This window comes from Mytilus galloprovincialis, chromosome 10, assembly GCF_965363235.1.
Source record: "Mytilus galloprovincialis chromosome 10, xbMytGall1.hap1.1, whole genome shotgun sequence".
In the NCBI taxonomy this organism is placed as follows: domain Eukaryota; kingdom Metazoa; phylum Mollusca; class Bivalvia; order Mytilida; family Mytilidae; genus Mytilus; species Mytilus galloprovincialis.
This window is the reverse complement of record NC_134847.1, coordinates 62,594,369-62,602,084: the sequence shown is the minus strand read 5'-3', so window position 1 is coordinate 62,602,084 and position 7,716 is coordinate 62,594,369. Positions and strand designations below refer to the sequence as shown.

The window sequence follows — 7,716 nt, the reverse complement described above, 5'->3', positions numbered from 1 at the left end:
ATATTTGTTTTAGGGGCCAGCTTAAGGACGCCGCCGGGTGCGGGAATGTCTCGCTACATTGAAGACCTGTTAGTGACCTTCTGCTGTTGTTTTTTCTATGGTCGGGTTGTTGTCTCTTTGACACATTCCCCATTTCCATTCTCAATTTTATGGTTTAGAAAAGATGCTCGGTTTCTTTTGTCTATTGTTAAATTTTCCATAAATTTAGACATTTGTTTAAATTTTATACTTTTCTCTCTTTTATAGATATCTATAAATAATAAGTTTATATAATTAAAATCAAAAACTATCACACTATCACTGCAGATAAGATCAATATAAAAAAAACAATAAGATTAAATATATTATCAAAGAGTAAACACGATATCACATGTGGTAAATAAATCACACTTACCTAATTGTTTGCAAAAGGCAATGTAACAACAATATATGTGATATGCATTTCTATATATATAAACATGAAATCAAAATATAAATGTTTGGCAAAGTATTTTGATTCTTCATTACCTAATGATTTGATAGATTCCTTTGTTTTCATTTTTTTTTTAGCTAAGGAAAAAAACAGCCTTTCTGGTGACTATCCTTGTTATAGGAAGGTTTTTTTAAAGCGTATTTCCTTTAAGTAATGTTGTGATCAAATTTAAAAGATCATGTTGAGGATATTATGTGATTGAAAAACCTAGACAGTTTGAGATAATGGTATTTTTTTTTACTTTAGAGAAATACTGGTTTTACACATCCTACTGCAGATTATTTTTTTATGGCTGTTACCTTAAGCAGTTAAAATTTTGATCGAATCATATCTTCAACTTTGGCTAAAACATATACAAATAATATGAAATATATTTCCCTTAATCTTTGATTGTCTCCACTAAGTCTAATAAAGAAGTTTTTTATAATCTGGAAGCTAATCCTGTTATAGTTTATGTATACCTCACAAGCTATAAGGCATGCGATAAGGATAGAGCTTATGCAAAAAAAAGTTGTAATTGGTGAAACAAAGTAATGAGTTATACAAAGGTATATATACACTATTCCCCATGAAGAGGTGAATATTTGGAATATCTCGAATGTAAATACATACATGAGAAAGTGGATTGGGATTTGCAGCATAATGTTTCCATATATTGATTGCACAGTACTTTCTATAAGCTGTTCACACATGTCATGAGTTAAATATTCACAACCGAGCAAAAAGATACACACAGACAGTTTTGTTTTTGGTCTGTCATAAATATTTTGTGCAATCAAAAGTCCATTTCCGGCTAAGACGTAAGAGAAACACAAAACTCCAAATATTACAACAAGTGCATTACAATACGTTTCCCCACTTCTAATCTGTTCACTCACAAAGTAAAAAGTGTCTGCATTTAAAAATTTCGGACTGGTAAATGGCCATAATAAGAGAATAAACATCAAACAGAAAATGTCCATGTACAAATGTTTCAATACAATTTCTTCTTGTATGAGTAGTAAAAGAAATATTAGAGATGCTAAAGCCCAAGTTGATGTGGCAATATCTGAAAAAAAAATGAAAGTATACATTTATTGGACCACACAATACTTCATCTTATAATATAAAAAAAGAATATGTGGTATGATTGCCAATGAGACAACTCTCCACAGAGACCAAATGACATAGCAATTAACAATGTCTACTTTTGTTTTATGCATCAAGTTCATTTAAATCTGTTATCAAAAATACCAATCATAATCTATAGTCTACTCACTATACGGTTCATTTTGTTCAATTGTTTTATTTCATTGATGTTAGTTTTTTGTCGGTTCTATTTTATTTCATGGTGATGAATGTTTGCATTGGGGTAATAATTTTGTTTACTGTGCACTCGGTGTGTTCTCTTTGGTATCTTAAAAGAACAGGTAAGATTAAAAACATTGAAATGTCTTTGATAACATGATGCGTATGAATAACACAAAGGGAGTTTTTTTGGTTTTGTTTTGTTTTTAACAACAAATATTTTTATTATTCATCAGAATACTTGTTACAATTTTAATTCATTGTCCAAGCATTCCTGAAAATTACTTCTAAGTATCTACGAAAATATATCAATCTTTTTTAATTTATGAAAAATACTTTTGAGATACTGTTTGAGTTCTCATTCATAACCATTCGTAGATCATTTATAAACACATTTAAGAATTGCAGTTTTCGCTCAGAGATATAGTATGACTTGTTAATACGAACACATAAAACTGTAAAAAAAAAAGGTTAAAACTATAATACCCATGATCTGATATTTTGTATCCAAATAATATTTGTTTTACTAATATCTAATTTTGAAACTGCATTTTTGCTAGGAGATAATGTGCTTTCTCTCAAAAACCTTTTTAATGAACATGTAATAAAGAAATGCAAGTAATCTTCTTCTGTTTTTCAAATATTGCATTTACCATTCTCTGATATTTTCCATTTTGATAGTAACTACTTTGTAGGAATAACATACTGAAGAAGTTTTCATTCGAAATTGTTAATTTTTTTTCAATTACTTATGAACACAAAGCAGGTATTTTTCCATGTTCATTTAGTGATTTTATATTATCAAAAGTTATTTCAAAGACAAGAAAGTTTTTACCAAGATTGTCGAAATATTTGTTAGGAAAAATTTTCCTGTTTGGCAGACTGGTTGTTGTTTTATTTGGAGACCCATGAAGCGTTCAGTGCTGTAAAATAACTGTCAAAATCAATCATTCTGATCCCTCCTCTTTTTGTATTTGCTGATAAGTTGGGTTTTTTTTTCACTTTGTCATTTTTTCCTTCTTAAATATATTTGGACAGCTTTCAATTTCTTTTAGGTAAATATCGGGAATTTTGCACGAAGTAGCCAAAAAAGTAAAGTTCGGTAATTATGAAGATTGAATGATCAATATTTTCCACACCATTGTTAATTTTCTTTTTCCCCATGTTTTATTTATTGGTTTATTGGTTTCAATTTATTTATTTTAGGTATCCAATTTGATTTTTCACATTGATGTCTATCGTGACCAAAATAAATGATTAAAACTTTAACGGGTTTGTCTGTCCAGCGTTTTTTTCATCTTTTGAAATCAGAGAAGAGGATATTTGCATATTATGTGTTTGTTATACATTAGAATTACAAACCTTGCCATAATACGATGATAACAAGTTGATACAAGAAGAGTAAGTTCCATCTGTGCACAATCATATCTTTCTAAAGATTATCGAATATCTTTCTTTTACCTAAATCTGAAAAGATTATTCTGATATTATTATGTATTTTGCAATATTCCGGTTGAAAAAAACTTTTCCATACGTCTGACCTTCTTTTTATATATATTGGAATGCTTATTCTGGATGAATAATATTCTTCAAACATCATTAGGAGTTAATCAAGAACAAAATATCCAATTACTTTATTTTCTAATTTTCAAGTTGATGTTACTTATATCCTTAAAATATGCATTTTATTCTTTTAATAAGTTTATGCAATAAAATCCTTTAAACATATTATATATATATATAATATCGAATTTTAGATATGCACACGAATCATTTAGCTAAAATATTTATTTGCATAATCAAATTATTTGTCGTAATCTAGTGTTAACTATTATATTTACATTTTCTATTGCATAATTTAGCTAAAATTCCTCCATATTACAATTGTTTATCGTTTTATTAAATGAATGAATAAAGGCAACAGTAGTATACCACTGTAAAAAAAGTCATTAATCGATTGATAGAAATCAAATATGGATTACAAACTAAAACCGAGGGAAACACGTCAACTATAAGAGGAAATACCGCAATTAAACAGTCCAGAGAGGAAATAGCTGCAACTGCAAAATACATTAAAAAAACCTGATTAAAAAGAATGACTTAAGACTAGCACATATCTACATGTATTTCGCGGGGCGGCTTGTTATTTCCATATCCAAATCGTTCTACTAATTGGAAAAATTATATCAAGGAAAAAAAGTTACTTAAAAATGATTTGATAAATTTTATCTTTTGAAGAAATAAAAAAATATTTTTATTAACTCTACTATACACTGCACAATAAATGCATCATGAAAGAATGAGATAGCATTTATACCATGTGTTTCCAACTACATCAGATGCCTTTTTTCTACAATTAATATCTCGTAAAGGAATAGACACGAGAAAGATACATTCCTTAATTGAATCAATGCAACAATATGCGAATTCTATATTTCAAAGATACAGAATTGCCAAAGTAATGGCTACCTGCTAATTGGAATCATTAGGGACAAATATACCCCCCCTTTTTTTTAAACGACAACGATGTTGTGGTACTAAAACCTTAATTTATAAAAACTTAAGCATGTGTATCTTGAACATGCTTTGTTATCTTTTATACTTTCAGATACTAATTTATATTATTCAGAAAACCAATTATGGATAAAAAAAGTCATAGATAATGCTAAAGTCCAAATATTACAGCTGTATTATGTAATTGAACAAATTATTCGGATAAAAACCTTTTTCTAAGTAACAATTATTTTGATCGATAAATAAACGTTGTTTTTGTATTTCATTTTGCTTAGTAAATAAAGATTTACTGAATGAAAATCTAAATACATTATATATGAAGTCTGTCATGTATGTGTCAATAGTTCAGTATGTGTTATGTTTTAATCCAGCTTCGTATTTGTTATACCATGCAAGAAAGATTAATGAAAGGTAAATGAAGGCATATGTAAAACAGTTTGAAATCATGATATTACCTATAATGATGATCATATTAATAGTGTGCAATGATTTTACCCAACCCATATAAGCTATGCAAAAAAATAAGCTTGACATAGGGAACAGATTCGTGTCTACTGTTGATTCCTAGATTTGAATACTGTGATGCTCTAGGTCTAATACTTCATATTGATTTGGTCTTCAAACTGTTATAATTCGAGCGTGACTTATGAGTCTGATGTAAACAAAATGCGCGTCTAGCGTTTCAACCTATTAGCCTAGTCTCTTTGGTAATACCTTTTTCATTACGGATTAGATTATCAAAAGCAAAAACGATTTGATATATATTAAATGCACCGCTTTTTCTTACCAAATTATTAAAATCACCTCTAAGTTTATTTCATAATTGATCATAAATTTTGTATATAGGTATACTAATTTGTCATGTCAAATATCGTTATCATGAGTACTTCCTTTTTTATAACTATTGACTGCATAACATTTAATTTGTATATAGTTGAATAACAAAAACAATTACGTCCTTAATATATAGATATATATTTTAAAAATCGGTTAGATTATTTCAAAATTTAAAAAGGAAGTAGTCCATACAGTTCATTATTGATTATACAAATTTTACGAGTTAGGCCATTTACAGAAATGTAAATATGTGATCGTTATAACCTTTAAATGATAATGATATAGAAACTAAAATCACAACAGTACCAAAAAGTGAAATAATAGAAATTCCGAACTCCGAGGAAAATTCAAAACGGAAATTCCCTCATCAAATGTCAAAATCAAAAGCTCAACCAAATCAAACGAATGGATAACAACTGTCATATTCCTGACTTGGTAGAGGAATTTTCTTATGTAGACTTACTTGTATTTTATATATTAGAGATATTACTTAATATTTTTTTGTGTCAATGTTGCGACACAAATTATGCGAGCGGACAAAATTAACAATTTTAAGACAAAGGTTATATAGACACATTAAAAGATGAATACAAGAGTAGAAAGTAAAATAACAAACATACCAAACTCCTAGGAATGTTCAAAAACGGAAAGTCCGAAGTCAAATGACTAAATCTACTGGCTAAATCAAAAGCTCAAAACATCAAACAAATGGATAACATTTGTCATATTCCTGACTTGTGACGGGCAATTTCTCATGTAAAACAATGTAGAACTAAACCTGGTTTTATAGCATGCTAAACCTCTCACTTATATGACAGTCGCATACAATTCCATTCGATTGACAAAATAAAAGAGACATTGTAGAAAGATATATTCAAAACAGAAAAGAAAAACATCATTGTGGATTCCATATGATTTATCTGCAACTTTGAGACCTCGTTAAATTTGTTAATTACTAGTGTTTGTTCATATTGCCAATACAAAGAAAATTGCAAAATGAGTTCATGAAATAGGGAAATGAAATATAGTTTATAAAGGTATAATGTAAAACTATACTCATTTTTAACCCTTTCCGTACAATTTTTGTAGGAAGATGTTTATGAAACCTGATACATTTAATTTATTTATATCACGCGAGAGAAAAAATAATGAAAAAAAATTAAACCATGTGTTAAATAAAATCAGCCCTTCGTTAATTTATTGGACGCAAGCACGAGTTGGTTGGTCCTTATAGAATAACCGTTTCACAAATAGCAATAGATATTTTCAAATTGTCGTAGCTACAATTCCGTCTTCTTTGCCCCGAATGTGACATATCGAAATATACTTATCACAGTGTTGTTTCTTAGATGCACAACACGACAGGTGCCATACATTGCCTTCCAGAGCACCTGAGGTATTAATACTGATGTAAATGATAATAGATTTTCAACTCTTTTTAGTGTGTGGATGATTATTAGTTTTTTATGTTGTGTTTTTAATAATACACTTAAATTTATTTTACTTTGACAAAGGTTGAAGCCGATGAAATTAAGAAAATGACTAAAGCAATGTTAATAGATATGGAATTTTTGTTTTTCTTACCTCATTTGTAATCTACTTTAAAGATATTGTAATCTACTTTATAGATAGACAACTCACGTAGGGGTATATCAATTTGTCTAGTAAAACTTCTATTGGTAGAGAACTTCCTTTTTGTTACCACTGGTTGCATTACATTTAATTTGAATAAAACTTTTTACAATAACAAAACAAATAACATCCTCTTTACATATAATTATATGTTAAAGACGGGTGCACTATTATCATATTGTCAAAGTAAACAAGTAGGTAATATTTATTTATATATCATTGATTTACTATGTGGAGTGACATTTACAAAAGAGATATCAGTTACTTTCATATTGAAATACTCGCTCTAGTTTTTAATCTTTTTAAAGAGATACAAACTGTCGATTTCATAGTTAACCCTGTGTACAAATTTATTTACTGCTCAGTTCATAGCATGGTAAAATATATTTCCTTTAAAATATTTTTTTTTTTATATTAAAGCAAAACAATAACAATTACAACCAATAAAATCAAAATTGAATAAATCATCGCTGTCTAAACGAATTCAATGGTCATTTAACATTTTCCCTACCAAAATCCTAACTTGCTTTTATTCGTTCTGAACATAAATATATATAACAAACTAATAAAGAAGATATTAAGACAAAATTCTCAAAATAAATATGTAAGGGACTTGACTGATTGTAAGCAATCGTGTTTCAACCAATCACATTGCCTGTACCAAGTCAGGAATATGACATTTGTTATCCATTTGTTTTTGTCGTTTGATGTGTTTTAATTTTGCCATTTGACTGACGACTTTCCGTTTTGAATCGTCCCCGGAGTTCGGCGTTTTCGTTATTTAATTAATTTATGTATATTCCTATCATTTAAAACCTTATTAATATCCTTTAATCCTTAAAATGCGTTCATGTCGCTGAATGCTATAGAGATATAGACATGCACTTTTGAAACATAGTTATCGGTATCAGATTTTCCCTTGACTTTATATCTTTTGAAAATTTACAAAATTTATTAAGTTATATAAAAAGGAC

General features: G+C 28.5%; 1 long non-coding RNA gene across 1 annotated transcript; it reads right to left on the bottom strand.

Annotated features, from left to right (window-relative positions):
- Nucleotides 1-269: 269 nt before the first annotated feature.
- On the bottom strand, nt 270-6,850 carry LOC143049279 (uncharacterized). Its single transcript, XR_012970159.1, has 3 exons — nt 6,695-6,850; nt 3,122-3,226; nt 270-1,520 (listed from the first exon to the last, which is right to left on the bottom strand). It is a non-coding gene; the product is annotated as an uncharacterized LOC143049279 (long non-coding RNA).
- Between the last annotated feature and the right edge of the window lie 866 nt (nt 6,851-7,716).